Source organism: Physeter macrocephalus, chromosome 2, assembly GCF_002837175.3.
Source record: "Physeter macrocephalus isolate SW-GA chromosome 2, ASM283717v5, whole genome shotgun sequence".
NCBI classification, from domain to species: Eukaryota; Metazoa; Chordata; class Mammalia; order Artiodactyla; family Physeteridae; genus Physeter; species Physeter macrocephalus.
The window spans coordinates 138490817-138511742 of record NC_041215.1 but is presented as its reverse complement, the minus strand read 5'-3'; the positions used below and the strand labels follow the sequence as shown (position 1 = coordinate 138511742).

The 20926-nt window shown below is 47.6% G+C and overlaps 2 protein-coding genes across 5 annotated transcripts in view; one reads left to right on the top strand and one right to left on the bottom strand.

Moving 5' to 3' along the window:
- SEPTIN2 (septin 2) overlaps window positions 1-1392 on the bottom strand; it is a 35473-nt gene extending 34081 nt beyond the window's left edge. Inside the window, exons 1-2 of one of the 2 annotated variants that reach the window (XM_007127813.4) lie at window positions 1292-1368; window positions 226-467 (exon numbers count right to left, since the gene is read on the bottom strand). The gene's annotated coding sequence lies outside the window, so the exon portion shown is untranslated. Of the gene's footprint in view, window positions 1-225; window positions 468-1291 lie in introns of both variants that reach the window. The other variant, XM_007127811.4, reaches the window with a different exon arrangement.
- Window positions 1393-1537: 145 nt separating this feature from the next.
- Window positions 1538-20926, top strand: part of HDLBP (high density lipoprotein binding protein) — a 71509-nt gene continuing 52120 nt past the window's right edge. Inside the window, exons 1-3 of one of the 3 annotated variants that reach the window (XM_028483506.2) lie at window positions 1538-1662; window positions 4504-4556; window positions 18246-18318. The gene's annotated coding sequence lies outside the window, so the exon portion shown is untranslated. The remainder of the gene's footprint in view (window positions 1663-4503; window positions 4557-18245; window positions 18319-20926) is intronic. The other 2 variants (XM_007127808.4, XM_007127810.4) reach the window with 2 other exon arrangements.

Below are 20926 nucleotides of genomic sequence, written 5' to 3'. Positions count from 1 at the left end.
AAGAGACCACTGCCGTAATTCATTGCGAGTTAGGAGGCTGGGCGGTGCAAAGAAAACCTAAGTGGGAGCTACCAAAACCGAAAATAACGAACCTTAAATTACAAACACCAGGAAAGCAGCCTGCACGACCCCTACACCATCATACATCTCTCCTTATGGCAAGGCTGCTTTGGGCATTAAGCTTGTCTTGAGGTATTATAATGATCTGAGTCGTTCAAGAGATACCTGAAAACCTGTTTCGTGCTGATCACCGTCCTAGACAACACGGAAGGCTGGGAAGGTCCACACACCGCTGCCCCTCACAGGACAACCACCGCACGGAGCAGCATAGGCTGACAGCAGGCGGACACCTATTTCAGGGGGAAGAAGTCTAACCCGAGCGCAGTCCTGAAGAACAGAGCAGGAACGAGGCAAGCAAACGGTGGAGATAAGCGGGCTCCAGGCAAAAAGCAGGCTCTGAACCAAGGCTAGAGGTGAGAAAGACCACAACAGTCGGAACTGTAAGTCAGTGCGGTTGGGTCTCGCGTCCACGTGTTGGGGACACAGATCAGGCCAGCGAGGCACCGACGAAAACTGAGGCCGTAAAGGTAACAGGCGATCCTGCGGGCCTTACTGAGCCACGGCGGCCACAGGTCGGCCCCATCTCGGGCCTTCAGGGGAACGGGCCCTCCCCGGCGGTGCCGCCCTTCCCTCCGGATTCGGCCCTGCGCGGGGCCTCCCCTCCCCTCCCCTCCTCCTCCTCCCGCTCTGCGTGCGGCCAGGCGGGGCCTGCTGAGTGGAGCGGGCGGCCAGCGCCCCGCGAGCTTCCTCTCGGCCGGGAGCCGGCGAAGCGGAAGCGCCCCTGTTGGCGCGACCCGCACCGTCCCTCCCGGACCACGACCGCCAGCGCACGCTCCACGTCCCAGGCCCATTATTGACCACGCCCCACGTAACTCCCACCTGGTGAGAAGAGCTACTCGGGTTCGCCCGGGACACGCCCCGCCTTCTCCACCAGCGCCAGGGCCCGGGGGCGGGGGCAGGGACCCGGTAGGGCCCAGAATGGCGGGGGAGGGGCCGGGAGAGCGGGAAGAGAGCCGGGGGATGGGGGGATGGGGGGAGATCTGGGGAGGGCCCAGGATGCTGGGCCGGTCGCCCCTCCCCCACACCGTGCGAGTGGCTCCGCCCGCGTCCCCCCCGGAGCGGAGAGACCACCGCCCCGAGCCGACCACCGCCCCAAGCCGGCCACCGCCTCTCTGCGTCGGCCCACAGCTCGCGCCCCGACGGCGGCTGAGACCCACGGCGAGATACTCACCGCGGACGCACCGAAGTACAAGCGCCGACCGACCGCGCAGCGGATCCGCCCAGCACCGGCCGCAGACTCGCGCCCCGCCCCGTCGCGCGCGAGGGCGGATTGCGTCAATGCGTCGATCCGCCCCCTTGCCAACGCTTTCCTCCCCGCCCCCATTCGCCAGCTTCCGAGTGCGCAGGCGCAGGCTCGTCCGCGGTTTCCGCCTCTGCGCAGGCGCCGTGCCCCTCCCACGGCGGTTGGGCATATAGAGGCCGGGGGTGGGGGGGAGGTCAAGCGTAGCCTCTTCTCCTTTACCAAGATGGCGGCTCGTCCCTGTTTCGCCACAGTTCCTACCTTATGAGCTTCGTTTCCTTACGCTGATAAGAGTGGAACAGGTAATGTAATTCATTGCTTTGTGAATAACTAGAATGGGGGAAGAGCGTTTCTTTAGATGGAGCTAAATGACCGGTGAGAAGAGAGGTGGACGGGGGGAGGGCAGGTGGCGGTAAGAGTTCGGAACGACCACGGGGAGGGGACCTTTCGCCTCTGGTCCTCTCCTCCAGGAAGATGGCGGCAGCACCGAGCAGGGAGCACCGGAGCGGGACCGGGGAGGGACGGCGAGCGGCCGGCGGGGCTGCTCTAGCCCCGAGCCGCCGTTCTCTCGGTGGTCCGGGCCTCGCCTCGATTGGATGCCGTGGGTCACGTGGCGGGGGTCGGCGACTGGTGCGCGGACCATAGAGTTGGGCGCCCGTCCCCGGGGACTTGGCCTTCGTGCACCCGAGGCTGGAGCCCGCACCCGACGGGGAGGGGGGGAGGGCGGGCGGCCCCTCGGTTTCGCTAGGTGAGGCCTGGGGGCGCCTTCAAGTCCACTGCGGCGGCGCGGCTCGGGGGCGGGAGGGCGACGTGCCCGGCGGGGGCGTGACCGGCCCGGGGCGTCCTTCCCCCCTCCCGCGGCCTGCAGGCCCAGCAGCTGGCCGATGCTTGCTGGGAGGCTGGGCGCAAACGCCCTCGTACAGGAAGCTTTTCTGGGTTACCCACGACTGGCAGTAAACACGGCTCTGGAGTCTCTCCTGGGCGGCCGCGTAGCGCGGGGCGCCTGAAGCTCTTTGTGACCGTAGGGCGTCCTGACAGGGTGTTTTTGGAAAGTGGCGAAGTGCTCAGGGCCGGGCGTCCTCTGCCCGCCGACTCAGGAGGTTGGGAAGTCGGCCTGTGCGTGGTGTCCGGGCACCACGTAAAACCAAAGGAAAACTGACCTCTGTGTTTTATTAAGCAACGCTATGGTCAGATGAAACGTCCGAAGGAGTGTAGATGAGTCTTAGAGGAATCTTCAGGAGCAGGATGGTTTACCCTTGAGCTGCGGGGTTTCTGTGTCCTCACCTGCAGAGCTGCCGAAAACCCTCAGGCGTTGCTTTCACTTGCGTTTGGGTGTCTGCCGCAGAACTAAGGACGGACAGGCACTCTCTTGGCAGGTAGCTTTCTTGAGGCCCTGTTAACACGGGGTGCGTCACAATTAGGATTTTGTCTGAGGCAACTGGTAGTGCTGTTCTACAAAACAAGCTCAGTGTTCTTTTATGGGAGCGAACCCGGGCTAATGAGACATTGGATGAAGTCTAGTGCTCAGGTTGATACTCGATCACTTTGAACACCCTAAGCAACCCCAGCTACCCTTGTGAAGTACGCTTAATATTAGGATGTTTGGAAGCAGTGTTAAAGTGGTTGAGAAGGTATTTGGTTCAGAGTGGCTTCCGTTATTTGAACTCCCAGTTCTCTGGATCAGAGACATCACCCACCTGTCATGAGAGCTTTAGGTTTGGAGAAAACTGAGCATACCCCCTCAAGTCTTGAAGGACAAAATTTGAAAGCCATTGAAAACAGTGAAGATTAGACTTCCCTGTAACTACTATTAATTCTGCTGTGTGTTGCGTCCCGATTGGGGCTTACCTCCTCTTCTCTAATCAGGCTGAGGTCACCTGAGTTAAGGAGCAGCGCGTGTAAGGAGAGCACTCCTAAGATGCCGTTGGCTCACGTTCCTGGGCACTCGAGGACCCGCTGGAACCCGGTCACAGTGCCCCTTCCAGGGGGCCAGGCTGACTTCTCAGCGTCCTGATGGGAGAATTTCTTCTTGAATCATCAAGTATTTTTTTTTTTTACTTTAGATTTGTTGTTTGGGGTTTCTGGCGGTATGACTTTGACCTCATGGCTTTACTTCTTCCACAGTAGAAAATATTTCCAAAAAAAATTTATTGGAAATGGCTGTGTGCCAGACATTGTTAAAGGTTCTGAGGGTGCAGAGGTAAAGAGGACACAGACTTTTTTTTTTCTTTTCCTCAAGCAGTTTATGGTCTGGTAGGGGAGATTCACTTGTAAAGGAAGAGATTACGGTGTTCTGAGTGCAGTAATGGAAGTATGTACAAGGAGTGGAGGTAGGACAGAGGGGGCAGTGATTACCTGTTGGAAAGTCTTCACAAAGAATGTGGTTCTGAAACTGGGGTTTAGAAGATGAATAAGAGTTTTTCCAGGTGGAGTTGGCAGGATGGGGTGTTCTAGACAAGAAGACTAGCTTATGCAAAGGGAACAAGTGACAGCTATCCACTTAGGGAGTGGCATATATGGGCAAGAGGTTGAGAATTTGGTACACGGCTGGCATCTCAAATGGTGAAGGGTTTAATGCCCTAAGACACTCTGACTTGGACAGCATTTCAAATGATTACACTGTCCACCGAGATGACTTTGTGATCTTTAGTCACAAGTGGATCGGATAGACTCGCCATTAATGCTTGGCAGCTGAAACTTATTTACCTAAAGGGCTTGAGCGGAGAACACTTTTTGTAGTACAAAGTGATACTTATATTTGGTATGGCCCATTCAGCACACATGCATCTCACAGGGCTAGTGATCATAGGAAGGCATTTCCCTTTTCTATTAAGAAATAACCAAGCTCCTGGCAGAAACAGAGCACACAGCTGAACTCTCAGTTGCTGACTTTTGGTGGCAAAAAGTCCAAGGAGCATGTTGTCAAATTTTTTGACCAAGTATAGAAAGACAGCCAAAGAACCTTAATGTGTCAGAATGCCTTTTCTCTTGAATTATGAAGGCACCACAACATTGAACATTTGAAAGCCAAGAAAAGAACTAAACTTTCTTCAGTGTGTAACATTTAAAAACTTGATTACACAAGTTACTTTGTGGTAAAGCAGGATTTTCATTTATTTTTTTCCTTTTTGTATTTCTAATAGCAGAGACATTTGAGAGGTGATATTCCTAGTCGGCCGCTGTTTTACCCAGTGAGGTAAAGTTCCTCAACTGTCATTTAAGACAAGCCAGACTTGTCTGGGTACCCTGTCGTGTTAGTCATCTTGTTGATGCTTGCTGTTAATTTGATAACAATGCATTGGCCATGCATGCTCTCCCTTAATACTGTTTATTGGCACTCATTTGGATTTTAACATTAAAACTTAATTTTACTTCAAATCAAGGTTATATCTTCATATACTTTTTAAAAGATCAAGTAAATCTGGACAAGCTTGTAAGGAAGAAAAACTGTCAGTTTCCTTCCTCCCATCATGTCTCCTCCCCTGCAGAACACCCACGTTGGTCTCCTAGCTGGTGGCTTTGGTCTTTGCCTCCGTCTCTCACATCCCTGCCTGACTTGCTCACTTCCTGCCCTTCCCTCCCCTGTCCCACACATTGTCTCTCCACTCGACCCGGAGAGCAGATGTGACGTCTCTCACTTTCTTTCACCCTTCTGCCTTTGCCCTGCAGACAAATCCATGGCTGCCCAAAGCAGGTGCACCTTTAATTTGCTTGTCAGGTATTTAGTGTTTATATTCTTACTACTGGTACCATTCACAGTTGGGCCAAATGGTGTGATGGGATTACTTTTCCTTTTCTGGAGAAGTTTTTGTTTTCCCTGAAGTTCTTATCGGTGGTTTCTGTTGTTTTCTTAATTTTATATGCATTTGCCACTAAAAGTCAACCCCAAATTCGCTAGTTGTCTAAATCTCCTTTCAAGAAATTCAGTTCTTTTTATTTGATCAAGTTCAGTAGGCACAGACCTCCAACCTGCTGGAATCTCACTGCAGATCTCACTGCCCTCAGTTTCCTGGGACCCATGTCTTTCTCTTTCTTAATTTTTTTTTCTTTTTTTTTTTTTTTTACTGTCTCATTTTGATGGAGCACTTCCTCAAGGAGTTGCCTAGGAGAAAAAATTTTGAGAGCCTGGATGTCTGGAGTGCGTTATTCTGCCCTTATACCTGTGTTGAGAGGTTGGACATCAGTTTGCCCCTCTGTCTTCCATCTCCCAGTGTTAGCCTTGAAGTGTTAGAGCTTTCTGATTCTTGAGGCTTTATATGTGACTGTGTTTTCTTTTTTGAAGCTTGAGGGATTTTCTGTGAAAATCAGAGCACCCAGTGCAGTGATGTCCCTTGGAGTCTGTTTTCATCTAGTGTCTTGCCTGCCCTTTGGACCCCTTTATTTTGGAAACTTCTGTTCTTCAGTGCTGGGCATTTTTCTTGATTTATTACCTTCATATCTTTCCATTCACTTTCCTTCTCTTTCTAGAATTCAACTATTGGACCTTCTGGATTGACAGTCTGATTTTCTTATGTTTCCCATTTCTTTCTGGAAGACATTCTCAACTTTATCTTTTAGCCCTTCTATTGAGTTTTTCTCTCTTTATTTCTAGGAGATTTATTCTTTCTGTTCCTATGTTATAACCTCCTGTTTTTGTTCCATGGATATAGAATCTCCTCTTATCTCTCTGAGGACATTGGTGAGTTTCAAAGTTTTCTTTTCCCCAAAGTCACTGCTTGCTTCTGGCTGCTTTTTGTGTTGCGGTTTTGGCCTTCATATCAGAGCCTTTTCTGGGCTATCCGGTGATGGTTGCTTACCCGCTTACATGTCAGAGGGACTCGGAGCTTGTGGTTAGTTGGGGCTTGCCAACTGTGACATTCGCTGTAGAGGCATCTGGCTGGGCCATTTCCTTACAGCACCCTGTCAGCTTCTTCAAGTCTCTTTGGGCTCTCCAGAGAAATACCTTCCAGCCTCTTGCCTGGGGGCCAAGTGAGGGGAGAAGGCCACAATCTTAGCAATAACTGTGGAAGAAGTTACTTCCCCTGTCTTCAGAATGGTTTGCCATCACTCCACTGTAACTGGTGTCCCCAGTCCAAAGATTCTAGCTCCCTTTCCAGAGGGGAAAAAAACCACACCCTTCGGCTAAGAGGCATGAAAGGCAAAACAAACAAACAAACAAAAACACAGAAAACTGTCCTTTTTGACAGTATTTTCTTACTACTTTTGCCTGGCTGCCCTTTAGCAATGTTATTTTTAGCTTACAACTTGAGTTGCAGTTAAATTCATTGTTCTTCTGTTATTTACTACACCTTTTATAGCCCAGCTGTGGGTTTTACATTGTCTTAAATGTGTGCTGAAGGCCCTGGTAGGAAAGTGGATGGAGGTTGTGAATAGGCCCGTCTTCATAGTCAAGAAGTTCACATGGCCAGTATGCAGAGCAAGATTTTTAGTTTTCACTGATGATCAAAGACTTGACATTAAAATCATATTTCCCCTACAGACTGGGGAAAATAAACGTGGCCATTTTAGTTACCAAAGGTGAGGGCGACAGGTATGCCCCGACGTCGTGGAGTGTAGATAGTTTAATTCATTGGGAGGGTAAATTTTGCCTTTGCAGTGCCTATCCACACATCTCCTGTAATCATGTAATTGTATTTCTAGGAATTTAACCTGTCGAGGTACAGGCTTGAGTGAACAGATGGTACTCTTTTCTGCAGTGCTTGTAATCGGAAAACAAAACAAAACAACATCAGCAGGGGGTTTATTTTATGGTTATTCCATGCAACGTGCAGTTGTTAACATAGGTAAACTTGTATGTAAAACTTGGAAAGACAGCCATATGCATTTTTAAATGGAAGTAAGTGTGGCAAGTGGTGAAACAATGCATGTAATGTGATCTTATTTTTTATTTAGACCACGTATTAATATAGCCAAGAAAAAATATTAGATAAAACAATAGTTTTGGAGATATTTCTTGAGGAAGAATCAAGAAGATTGCCAATTTTTATTTCTGTTGTTGTGTTTTACAGTATTTTTATGCTAAAGATCATTCTTTGGTCGACCGTATTGTCGTATTCATACTATCAGTTAATAAAACTGGTATGAATGTAGTCCCCATGGCCCCTGCCCCTCCCATCCCAGGCTCTGCCATGGGTGCAGGATCCTCTCAGGAGGCTTATCTGTGCCCTGAGACCCCACAGCTGGAACAGCAGCCCTCATCTAGGTTAAGGAGAGGCAGGAAGTTGCTGATGCAGAAACCAGTAGTTAGGTAGCAAGTGCCATTGAGCAATTAGGATGGATTCTTTTCTGAAAGCACGCTCAGGTTTGCCTTTTATTTGTGTGAATTTCTATTCTGAGACGTTCCTGGCTGTGGACATTGTCAGACATGCAGCGGTGCTTGGGTCTTAGGCATTGGTTCTTTCTACCAGACGGGGCAGAGGGTGGAGATGTTTGTACAGGTGGGGAAGGTAGTTCTCCACTGGACTGGGAGTCAGGAGACCTGAATGTACTTCAGTTTAAACTTGTTCTTAATCAGCCTTGTGGTTTTGGGTGTTTCTTGATCTGTAGGACTTTAGCTTCTTTCTCTCAAAGATAAGAAAGGAGTCTCTGAGGTGGTTTGTTTTCTTCCTTCCTTCCTTCCTTTCCTTCATTCATTTCCTCCCTCCCTTTCCCCCTCCCCTCCCAGCGTTCCCCCCCTGCCCCCCACCCCCGCCCTTGGTCAATTCAGTTTATCAGAAACTTAGTTTTTCAACTTGGAAGGGTGACACCTGGAGCTAATAGTCACTCATACAGCATCCCGTTTTGTGATGTTTCAGGGATGCACGAGTGATTAAAAAAAGCCTTGCCTATTAAAGCTTTTTTGTTGCTTCCTACACGCCAGGCATCATGACCTTTATTTCCAGCAATGGTTCAACCAGGCGATCTTACCCCCCACGCCCCAGAATATCTGGAAACATTTTTGGTTGTCATGAGTTGGGAGTGCTGCTGGCATCTCATGGTTAGAGGCCAGAGGTGCTCACCATTCTGCAGTGCCCAGGCCCCCCCCACAAGGAAGAATTGTGTGGTCATAAGGCGGAACTGCCTGGTCACGAGGTCAGCAGCACTGAGGTTGAGAAGTCCTGCTTTACCGGCTCCGTTCTTGGAGGGCTCTAGGATGTAGCGGTCACAGGCCCCATTTTTCAGTCAAGGAGAGTGGAGCCTGGTAGGGTGAGGCCACTGGCAAGTGCGGCTGAGTTACGGCTGTGCTGCCTGCACTGCCAGAGTTCTCGTGGCTGTCACAGATACCGAGGAGGGCCGTGGTCCCAGAAAGTTCTCCCCAGGCTTACTCTGCCAGGCCCGGGCTAAGCACTGCATGTAAGCTCTCTTAATCCTCACAGTGACACCAAAGGGTCCATACTAATGTCAGCTCCCTTTTGCAGGACAGGAGACAGAGGCACAGAGAAGTCAGGATCTGTGATTTTTTTTTTCCTTGTCTTGGTCCTCATTTTCAGAAGTTCACACATTTAAACATTCAGCCTTGACAATTTACCTCGTGTTTCCTCTCAGCATCTCTAGAGTTTCTCTAAAATTTGGGATCCAGAGGTGATGTAATGTCCAGGAGCGGGGCCACCCAGGCCTTTGGAGCAAGGTAGATATTCTACCCTGAAGGAAACACACTAAAATTGGTCTGTGTCCCTTAGAATTTTGAATATCATTGATTCCTCATCAGGCGTTTATTTGTCACCAAGTGCATATCTGTCATTAGGTTTCCCGGAAGGAAGTGAACAAATCAGAGTCCCAGACCTAAAGCCATTGAGCACTCAGGGCCCATCTCTGCAGTAGCCTGTAAACAAACGGCTGCTGTCGGCCAGTCCTCAGCCACCGTCAGGGGGTCAGCTTTCACTCTTGCTGGACTGGTGTTTCCATCTTCCTATCGCAGCAACCCAGCTCCACCGCCTCTGGATGCCTCCGTGATGTCATCATATGACTACACAGGTCTGGTGGGGTAAGTCCCCGCTTAGCTTTACCTGCCCCACCCTTCATTTGGGTAACAGGATAAGCCACTGGTAGACTTGTCCTTGTTTTGGACCCCCTGGCGCAGCAGGGTATTCTGGCTGTGGCAGGTGCCCTGTGTGTTTGGAGGGGATGAACAGACAGGACAGTGTTGATTCTGGACTCTTGTCTTTCTTGACTTTTGGTGAATTACCATGGGCTGCTGCAAGCCAGAGCAGCTTTCTAGGCTCTGAGGGGTGTGCTGGACACAGAAATAAGGCAGTCTGCAGGCCACATCTCAACCTGTTGCTCTTGTGTTCTTCAACCACCGTTGACTCTGGCCTTCACAGGTGGTTTTGTAGTGCGGCTTTCTCCAGAGGCTTGGATGTGCTCGGCCGGCACGTTGCCGAGATCCGGAAGCATGCTGAGCACGGACGGACCTTCTTTGCGGCAGTGCAGCTTGGTATCATGGGGCTCACCGATGCTTGGGAAGCCAAGTGTCCTCCTGCCTGTTTTCTATGCTGTCTCACCTTTATCGGCATGCTTCCTTCTCTAAGCTTCTAGCATCTTGTTTTGGGGCATGGGTTGAGCTGGCCTCGCTCTGCTGGCGGAGGGAGAACTCTGCGTAGCAGTTCCACTGCCCAGCTCTGTCCACGGGCAGGTACACCGTCTTCCCAGCTGTGAGTCATCACGGCACCTACAGCTTCTAGACACAGTGCAGGCTGGACCAGTGCTACTCCTGTTGGTTTCTCTCTGGAGGAAGGAAATACCTTTGGCCAGAGGCATTCAGCTTTCCCCCTCCCCTCCCAGCGTTCCCCCCCTGCCCCCCACCCCCGCCCTTGGTCAATTCAGTTTATCAGAAACTTAGTTTTTCAACTTGGAAGGGTGACACCTGGAGCTAATAGTCACTCATACAGCATCCCGTTTTGTGATGTTTCAGGGATGCACGAGTGATTAAAAAAAGCCTTGCCTATTAAAGCTTTTTTGTTGCTTCCTACACGCCAGGCATCATGACCTTTATTTCCAGCAATGGTTCAACCAGGCGATCTTACCCCCCACGCCCCAGAATATCTGGAAACATTTTTGGTTGTCATGAGTTGGGAGTGCTGCTGGCATCTCATGGTTAGAGGCCAGAGGTGCTCACCATTCTGCAGTGCCCAGGCCCCCCCCACAAGGAAGAATTGTGTGGTCATAAGGCGGAACTGCCTGGTCACGAGGTCAGCAGCACTGAGGTTGAGAAGTCCTGCTTTACCGGCTCCGTTCTTGGAGGGCTCTAGGATGTAGCGGTCACAGGCCCCATTTTTCAGTCAAGGAGAGTGGAGCCTGGTAGGGTGAGGCCACTGGCAAGTGCGGCTGAGTTACGGCTGTGCTGCCTGCACTGCCAGAGTTCTCGTGGCTGTCACAGATACCGAGGAGGGCCGTGGTCCCAGAAAGTTCTCCCCAGGCTTACTCTGCCAGGCCCGGGCTAAGCACTGCATGTAAGCTCTCTTAATCCTCACAGTGACACCAAAGGGTCCATACTAATGTCAGCTCCCTTTTGCAGGACAGGAGACAGAGGCACAGAGAAGTCAGGATCTGTGATTTTTTTTTTCCTTGTCTTGGTCCTCATTTTCAGAAGTTCACACATTTAAACATTCAGCCTTGACAATTTACCTCGTGTTTCCTCTCAGCATCTCTAGAGTTTCTCTAAAATTTGGGATCCAGAGGTGATGTAATGTCCAGGAGCGGGGCCACCCAGGCCTTTGGAGCAAGGTAGATATTCTACCCTGAAGGAAACACACTAAAATTGGTCTGTGTCCCTTAGAATTTTGAATATCATTGATTCCTCATCAGGCGTTTATTTGTCACCAAGTGCATATCTGTCATTAGGTTTCCCGGAAGGAAGTGAACAAATCAGAGTCCCAGACCTAAAGCCATTGAGCACTCAGGGCCCATCTCTGCAGTAGCCTGTAAACAAACGGCTGCTGTCGGCCAGTCCTCAGCCACCGTCAGGGGGTCAGCTTTCACTCTTGCTGGACTGGTGTTTCCATCTTCCTATCGCAGCAACCCAGCTCCACCGCCTCTGGATGCCTCCGTGATGTCATCATATGACTACACAGGTCTGGTGGGGTAAGTCCCCGCTTAGCTTTACCTGCCCCACCCTTCATTTGGGTAACAGGATAAGCCACTGGTAGACTTGTCCTTGTTTTGGACCCCCTGGCGCAGCAGGGTATTCTGGCTGTGGCAGGTGCCCTGTGTGTTTGGAGGGGATGAACAGACAGGACAGTGTTGATTCTGGACTCTTGTCTTTCTTGACTTTTGGTGAATTACCATGGGCTGCTGCAAGCCAGAGCAGCTTTCTAGGCTCTGAGGGGTGTGCTGGACACAGAAATAAGGCAGTCTGCAGGCCACATCTCAACCTGTTGCTCTTGTGTTCTTCAACCACCGTTGACTCTGGCCTTCACAGGTGGTTTTGTAGTGCGGCTTTCTCCAGAGGCTTGGATGTGCTCGGCCGGCACGTTGCCGAGATCCGGAAGCATGCTGAGCACGGACGGACCTTCTTTGCGGCAGTGCAGCTTGGTATCATGGGGCTCACCGATGCTTGGGAAGCCAAGTGTCCTCCTGCCTGTTTTCTATGCTGTCTCACCTTTATCGGCATGCTTCCTTCTCTAAGCTTCTAGCATCTTGTTTTGGGGCATGGGTTGAGCTGGCCTCGCTCTGCTGGCGGAGGGAGAACTCTGCGTAGCAGTTCCACTGCCCAGCTCTGTCCACGGGCAGGTACACCGTCTTCCCAGCTGTGAGTCATCACGGCACCTACAGCTTCTAGACACAGTGCAGGCTGGACCAGTGCTACTCCTGTTGGTTTCTCTCTGGAGGAAGGAAATACCTTTGGCCAGAGGCATTCAGTGTGCAGCATTCTCTCTGTTGCATAACCTGTTGTGCTCTTCCAGGGAAGTTCTGTGCACCACCCGTTAGGCCTGTGCATCGCTTGGCCTGGGCGACTGGAGTTAAGTAGAAGCGGACTGGGAGGGAGGGCGCTGTGAGTCAGGAGGAGTCTCTTTGACTAACGAGGGTCAGGCGCCAGGGGGCGTAGTGCCGAGCTCCCTGCCCCTCGTCATCCTGCAGACCTCTGGGCGGATGGTTCCCGGGGGAGGGAAAGCAGTCTTCGTGCAGGTGCCTTGATAGCAACGGCCTGCATGGCAACTGCTCTGGCCTCTTAGGAGGTTTCCATCAGGAGGCTCTGGAGAGAGCTGCGCTCCTGAGGAGGTTACCACAGCAGACAGCCTTGGGGGAAATGGAAGCTGGTGAACACGCCCTGACCACCGGGCCCCTCAGGACTAGCAGAGGCCAGAGGGAAGGAGAAAGCAGTGCAGCTGTAGAGTTAGAAGAAATAATTTTTGAAAGGGTGTCGTGTATTTGGCATTTTTTGCGGTTTTTGAAGTTCTGGTTGAGGTGAGTGACTTGCTGAGAAGTGGCTCTGCCTCTCAGGGCTCCCTTCTCAGTATACAGGGTGTGGTTTCTGATTCTTTGATGTACAGAGTTGAAAGCTTTTCGTCCTTGTTTTAACTCTTTTTCTTTAGAAATTAAAAAAGAGTAATAAAAGAGGAAAGGATGGCTCTATGTGATCTTTCCTGTCTTTCTGATGTACCATTCTGACAGCTATGAACCGTGTTAACTTTAACTTGGTGGTGTCCTGTAACTTATAAATAGAAGGCTTTGAGGTGTCTGGGTGGGACTTTAAATTCACTTCTCCCTCACTTGAGATGGTGCACTGACTCCCGGACGTAGGGTGTTAGGTGATGACAGGTCAGGTGCGAACAAAATCAAGGATGATGCATTATCCTAATCGGTTTTATTTTGTATGTTACTGTTCATTTCACTTTTATGTGACATGCTTTCTAATTTTATTAATACTTAGCTCATTTATAAATACCTTTCAGATGGAATTACTGAATTATATTGACTTTTGAGTTTTTCTCATAAGTGTAAGATTAGTTAGGTGTTCTTATAGCACTGGCTTAAATCAGTGTGTGTGAGATCAATTTGAAGAATACAGTTTTCTTCTTTAGAAACAAGGCTTCTGTTTTGATACATTTGCTTTTGCTTGGAGCTGACTCTCCTGCCCCTGAGACCAAAGTGCTGTATTGCCTTTGTCCCCAGAGCAGTGAGCTCAGCAGTGCTGCCAGGCTGTCTGTGCCCAGGGCCCCTTGGCTCCTAAGCTCAGCCCGGCGGTCTCTGGTTCATCCAGACCAGAGCCAGCTGCAGCCAGGTGACCCATCAGGCTTGCTGCTGTTTGGGGCCATCCCTTAATTTCACAGGTGCTGGAGATGATTGCTGTGTGCCCTTGAGATTGGGTTAAGTGTAGCTCTTTTCTGAAAGATTGGGCAGGGAGGAAACGATGGTGTTACTGGGAAAGGCAACACTCTCTTTTTGATCTTTGAAAACACGGGTTGGCTTTCCTTTGACCCGTGAGACGTGCCTTTGCTTTTGGAGCAGTGTGGCGTGACAGCCTCACCTTCTCGTCCTTGGTTGCTTGGGGCTTCAGAGATGCCGCTGAGCTGGAGAGAGTGTGTGTAAACCTCCAGCCCTTGATTTCTTCTGGATGGTTCCACACTGTGTGGGTAGTGTTAGGACCAAATCTTCAAGGAAGAAATGGCATATGAAGGATTCAGTGGTGATCTGTGGGAATTTCTATCAAATCTCACAGGATTGTATAGTGATTAGGTTTTTGGTGTCAGTTGGTATATGGCTTTATTGAAGGTGTAGGATTTTGGTTTTAGCCTGTTTAGAACTTACTGGATATGCATTAGAAGGCTTCTTATAGGACGGTTTTAATTCACAAAGGTAGCTTTGCTTGTCTTGTTATCTCCTCACCCCAGTCCTGAAGTGGTAGGGGTATGTGAGGGTTTTTCTCTCTTTTAAGCCGTTGTTGATCGAGTGGTCAGTCTCTTTGCCCAGCCTAAATATCGCTCCCCTCTCCTTGGGCCATGGTCCCTTACGTGGCATTGCTGGCTCCAGCTGCTGGCGTCTCTGAGTTTTGCTTCTTGCCCAGAGAACAGTCTGTGACTGGCGGCTAGCTCAGATGGGCGCGTCCCTCGTGCTCTGCTTCTGCCTGTGGTGTCTGAAAAGCTCTCGGAGCACCTCTGCTCCCCCGCAGGCCTCCTTCCTCCTCTGCAGGAGTCCCGCCGTGGACCCTGACGTCATTTGGGGTGTGCTGCTCAGCATGTTGATGTGATGCTGTCAGCAGCTTTCTTGACACTGTCTGATGGTTTAAAATTCTGCTTTTGGACTTCCCTGATGGTCCAGTGGTTAAGAGTGCACGCTTCCACTGCAGGGGGCACGGGTTTGATCCTTGGTTGGGAAAGTTCCACATGCCGCGGTGCGGCAGATAGATAGATAAGTAAACAGATAAATAGATAGGTAAGTAAATAGATAAGTAAGTTAATAGATAAATAGACATTAATAGATAAATAGGTAGTTAAATAAGTAAATCACAAATAAGAAAATTAAAAATAATTTTAAAAAATAAAATAAAAATCTGCTTTCATGAACTTTGAAAAACTAATGTGTAACAGCCTTTAGTATCATCACAATATTATAAAATTGAGGTAAAACTTTGTTATGCTCCATAAAATGTGAATGAGAAGTGCACTGATGTAAATAGGTGAACTCATAGTCAGACATACATTATTAAACTTGGGTTTGACTTGGAGTTGGATGGTCAGTGTCATTTGCCACCCCCTCCTACCTCAATGTGTTTATTTCCAAATTAAGGCATTTATTTTTTCTAATTACAAAAGTAGTACTCTCCTCTTTAAAAAAAAATGTTTTTTAACTCTCATACTTTAAGAGCAGTTTCAAGTATGGTACAAAACACTTTTTTCTGAACCACCTGCAAGTAACTTGGGGACGTGAAACCTCATCACCCTTGGCTATTTCAGTGTGTTTCCTGCAAACAAGAGACTTAGTACAACCGCTCACACACATGAATACTTTGCTACCTTCAGACCAGTTCACGCTTCACCAGAAAGACCCAGTTCACAGCCCTGTGTTGACACTCCTTGTCAGGTCTCTAGTCTCTCCTACACTGGAGCATTTGCCCCATCTTACCTTGACTCTCCTCACCTTGACACTTGATGACCACAAGCAGTTAGTTTGCAGAGTGTCCCTGATAGTGGGTTCGTCTGTTCCCTTCGATTTGATTCAGGTTTTGCATCTTCGGCTGGAATAGCACAGAAGGACTGCTGGGCCCTTTTCTCGGCATTGTATCAGATGGCACGCGATTTCGATTTGTCCCGTTAACCAGCGATGCTTGCTTGGCTCACTTGATGGAGGTGGTGTCTGCCAGGCTTCTCCACCGTGAGGTCTTTGTGATTGATAAGTATACTGTGGGAGGAGGTGCTTTTGAAACTAAGTATCTGTTCCTGTCAAACCTTCAATTCACTCATTTCTATCAGTGCAGGCTAAGAGTTTCCCGTTTTAGTCAGTTGGTTGTCATCTTTTATTATCATTATTTATTTTGATGTTCGTATTTTCCCATGTTTGGCCAGTGGGAGCCCCTTAAAGCCAGCTGCTGTGTCCTGGCTTGGGTAAGTCCCCATCATTCATTTAATACTTCTTGCTTTCTGGTACAGCAAGGTACTCTGGGCTCTTCATGTACAATGCTTTTCCTGCCCCAGACCTGAAATCAGCCTTTTCTTTGAGGAGGCCCAGTTCCATTTTATGACAGTTGGTACTCAGAGAAGCAGAATGTGGGCACCAGTTGGGCTATTGTTGGGGTGTTAATGCACTCAGGCCCTCTTAGTGGACAGAGATGGAGTGTGTGTGGGGGTGTGTGTGCACGTACATGTATTGTACACATGCACGCACACAGATATACAGATGCCTGTGTATTTACAACACGTTTGTTTTTACATCTCTGTATGTTGAAAGACACGAGTTCATTTCAGAACCTCGGTTTCTATCTAATACCACAGGGTTCGTTCCAGTCTCTCGCTTTCCGAATTGGTAGCTCCTTTTCCAACAGTGACAGTCCTGGGTGCCAGTGTCCCTAATATATTTACTTATTTGACTAGTCACCGTGTGTGTTCCCAGTCTCCTGTTGCTGCCCCTCTGCTGCACCGGTGCCCTCTGCTCTCTTCCTCTCACTCAGCCTCTGATGCCCTCGGTATGTGGACACCCCCTTATGTGGAACTCATATCCCAGTTTCTCAAAATAAAGTTCTGTGCACTATCTTTTTGCCCTTTCGAGGCTGTTACCTGAGCCATTGCTTCATTGTTGGTGATGCCTGCTGTATGGTATTGATGCGTCACTGTGTAGTTAGTTACCGCTATCTCACAGGTGCACAGTTGTGTTTTTCCAGTTCTTTGCATGTCACTATGCTTCTCTGAGCCTTCTTATACCTATTATACCTATGCCATCTGTGTTCTTGTGCAGGTACTTCTGGAGAGTAGCTTCTTTGGAGTGTTATCACTGAATTGGATTATGTGTATGTCGCTTATTTGTGGGGTTTTTTAAAATTAATTAATTTTATTCATTTTGGCTGTGTTGGGGCTTCGTTGCTGTGCGCCAGCTTTCTCTGGTTGCAGCGAGCAGGGGCTACTCTTTGTTGCAGTGTGCAGGCTTCTCACTGCGGTGGCTTCTCTTGTTGCGGAGCACGGGCTCTAGGTGGGCGGGCTTCAGTAGTTGTGGCTCGTGGGCTCAGTAGTTGTGGCTCATGGGCTCTAGAGCACAGGCTCAGTAGTTGTGGCGCACGGGCTTAGTTGCTCCATGGCATGTGGGATCTTCCCGAACCAGGGCTCGAACCTGTGTCCCCTGCGTTGGCAGGAGGATTCTTAACCACTGCACCACCAGGGAAGCCCGATTATTTGTGTTCTTAAATTGCCTTCTAATGTTACACATCCTCAACGATAGAGAAGCCAATTTTCCTCACCATTTCAAAACCTGCATCACTTCTGTTCATCTTTGTAGATCTCATAGTATAAGGGCAGAATGAAGACGAACACACCTGTTCATGGGTTTATGTGCCGTATGTCTTAGTTTTCCATGAACTGTGTGTTGATAGGTCCTAGTCTATTCAGATGTTTCCCAACCAGAGAAAAACTCTGTTTGTGTCCTGACTTCTATATGATAGCCTTTACTATACAAAATTCTTAAGCTCTAATACGGTCAAATGAGTCAGTATCTTCCTTGATGATGTCTGCAGTCTGTATTATCAGTAGGCCTTTGCACCCTCAAATCACAGGTTTTTCTCCCCAGTCTTCGAATTCCTCAAGGCTTGATTTTTTATGGCCAGATCTCTAATCCAGCTGAAATTTATTTTGGCATATGGTGTGAGGTAGGGCTCAACCTTTATATTTTTTCCAAAATGGATTGCAGATGGGCCCAGTTCTGTTTATTGCCTAGTCCATCCTTCCTTGCTGATTTGAAATGGCCCTTGTTTCAAATGCTAAACTCATAGTTACACATGAGTTTGTTTCATTTGTCCTTTTTCTTTTTCCTTAGCAAAAACCACCAAGTACTGATTACTGTTGCTTTATGGTGTGCTTTACTTAACTTTAGGTTGAATGTTTTTTCTTTTTCCCCCTTTTTTTCTTTTTTCCAAATAACCTAGAACAATTTTATTTTTAGGTGAATTTGGGAGTCTTTTTTACAGTGTATATATTGAAAAACAAAACCTACGGGGACGTTGTGCTAAGTTTCCTAGGGCTGCGAAAATAAATTACCACAAATTTAGTAGCTTAAAACAACACCAATTTGTTCTCTCACAGTTCTGGAGCTAGAAATCTAAAATCTGGCAGGGCCACACGCCCTCTGGGGGCTTTAGGGGAGAAACTGTCCTTTGCCCCTTCCAGCTTCTGGTGGCTGCTCCCATTTTCTTTGGCTTGTGTGTTCCAGTGTCTGCCTCCACCTTCATATAAGCTTTCTCTGTGTTGTCTCTTTGCCTCTCTTTCAGAATGACACTTGTAATGGACCCATCCAGATAATCCAGGGTAATCTTTAAGCACTTCTGGAAAGACTTTTTCCAGGTAAGGTAACATTTAAATTCCAAATATCAGGACCTGATATCTTCGGGTGACCATTGTTTAGCCTACCGCAGATGCAGATGTTATTTGGCATTTCCTTGAGGGTGTAGATGAACTTGCGGGGGGGGCGGGGGCGGAAACAGACATCTCTGTGATGAGTGTCCTGGATGATGAAACTGCTCCATGACTCAGGCATCTAGTGTGTGTGTTGTTTTGCTAACACTGAACTTCCCTTCAGTTTTCCTAGCTTTTCATTATAGTAGAGGGGTTTTCTAGACAGATGGTCATCTGCAAATAGTGGCATTTGTGTCTTAGCTTAATTGTTTCCCCTTAGGTTGCGTGTTTGACAGTCTTTGACCATAGTAGACATCTTTGCTGTTTTTTTACTTACTTTAATAGGATAATTTTGGCTTTTCACTAATTGTGATACATTTTACTTCTGGGAAATACTCTTCGTATTGCCATTTCCTTCTATTCCTGAAGTTACATTCCATAGGAAGCAAGGAATAGATGCTTGAATTTCATCAGTCAGATGGACTTTTTTAAATGGCCATCTATCAGTCATGTATATATGTTTTTTTGTCCTCCTTTGAGCTGTAAATGTGAGATGTATACATTACCTAATATTGAATCTTTACTGCATCCCTAGAACAGACCTACTTAGTCATGGTGCCTTATTCTCTAAATTTAGCGTGGATTTACTGGGCTGGTGTTTTGTTTAAAATTTTATATGTTTGTAAACTGGTTTGTAGTTGATAATCTCTTTTCTCTGCAGCACCCACTCATTGTTTTGGGGAGGCAAAGCAGTGCCCTAATTTTCCTCTGGGGAGCCACCCTTTTTACCATGTACAGGCCATGTGTTTGGTTGAAATGGCCCAGCTGCGTGGGTGGACCCTGATTGGCTGTAGCTAATAGACATATTCCATCCCCTTGGCCCCTTGACTATAGTTATTGGTCCTCTGATGGGCTCAGAACCCAACTGATGCCAGTGAGATACAAAAATAATTCATGGGGCAAAGAAGCTCCTACTTCCTTGGGAACTACCAGAAGATATAATTACTGCCATTTATAACACTTCTTATTTCAATACCAGGCAAGGATAATATTATATCATTGTGCACTTGTATTCTTTGTGTGCTCTTTCCTTGTATTTATCAGACTTGAAAGAGTTAATTGCTCTTCAATTGCTTTTTTCAGAGAAACTGATTTTGGTTTTGATTGACCACACCAGCTGTATTTTGTTAGTTTTTGTTTTCTGTTTCACCCGTTCTTTGTTTATTTATTCCATGTACTTTCTTTGATTTTCTCTTTCTATCTTGCTTTGAATGCTGATTAGCTCATTTATCTTCATTTCTTCTTATAATAAAATTTACAAGTTTGATTCATCCTCAGAGTATAGCTTTGGTAGCATCCTGTATGCCCTGATAAGTAGTGCTCTTTGATCTTTTTCTTTTTTTACACCTTTTTGTTAGGAAAACCTTCAAACATATCCCAAAATAGGAGAGAATATTGATATTTCATATACCTGTCACCCAACTTTAAGAGTTGTCAGCATTTTGCCATTTTTATTTTATCTTTCCTTGCTTGTTCTGCACTTGTCATACTTTTAATTTTGAGTTTGAGTATTTTAAAGCAAATATCACATTTCATGTCACTTGTAGATACTTTAGCATGTATCTTCAGTAGATGAGGGCTTGAAAGAAATTTTACCTAGCAAAATTAACTATATTTTGTTAATATCATCCAGTATCTATTCTGTGTTCAGTTTTCTCCAAAGGTCATAAAATATGTCTTTACACTTGGTTTGTTTGAGTCAAAGAAAACCCAAAGAAAGTGTCCACACTGCATTAAAAATCTAAACAATTTTAAAATCTGTAACAATCCCTTTTCTTGTTTTCAAAAAAATGCCACTTGTTTATGAAAGCAACAGGGCCATTTGTGCTGTGGATTTTCCCACATTCTGCATTTGGTTGATTGTATTGTTGTGGTGGCATGTGGTATATTCCTCTGATCCTCATATTTTCTGTAAACTGGTAGCTAGGTTTAGATGCTTAATTGGTTTGGGGGTGGTTATTTGGGGTTTGGGGGTTTTTGTTTGTTTGTTTTGGCAAAGCTGGTGTAGGGAGGGTGTCAAGAACACATCAAAGATTGTGCTGTGTACTTCATATTGCATTATACCAGGAGGCGTAATGTCTGGCTGTCTTTCTCTTCGTTATGTTACAAGTGATCAGTGAATGAAGTGTCTGAAGGCTGATTCTGTCCCTTATAAAGTTTTTTATCAACCAGTTATCTAAGGGGCTTAATAGCCATTTTGCTTATATTCACTGTTTCATTGGTGTGTTAGTTTCCTATTGCTGATGTAACAAATTACCACAAACTTGGCTGAAACCAGTCTCACTGGGGTTAAGTCAAGGTGTCAGCAGGGCTTCCTTCTGGAAGCTTTAGGGGAGAATCCATTTCTTGCCTTTCCCAGCTTCTTGAAGCCACCTGCATTCCTTGTGGCCCTTTCCTCCATCTTTAAAGCACATGATTTTTTTTTTTTTTTTTTTTTTTTTTTTGGTGGTACGCGGGCCCCTCACTGTTGTGGCCTCTCCCGTTGCAGAGCACGGGC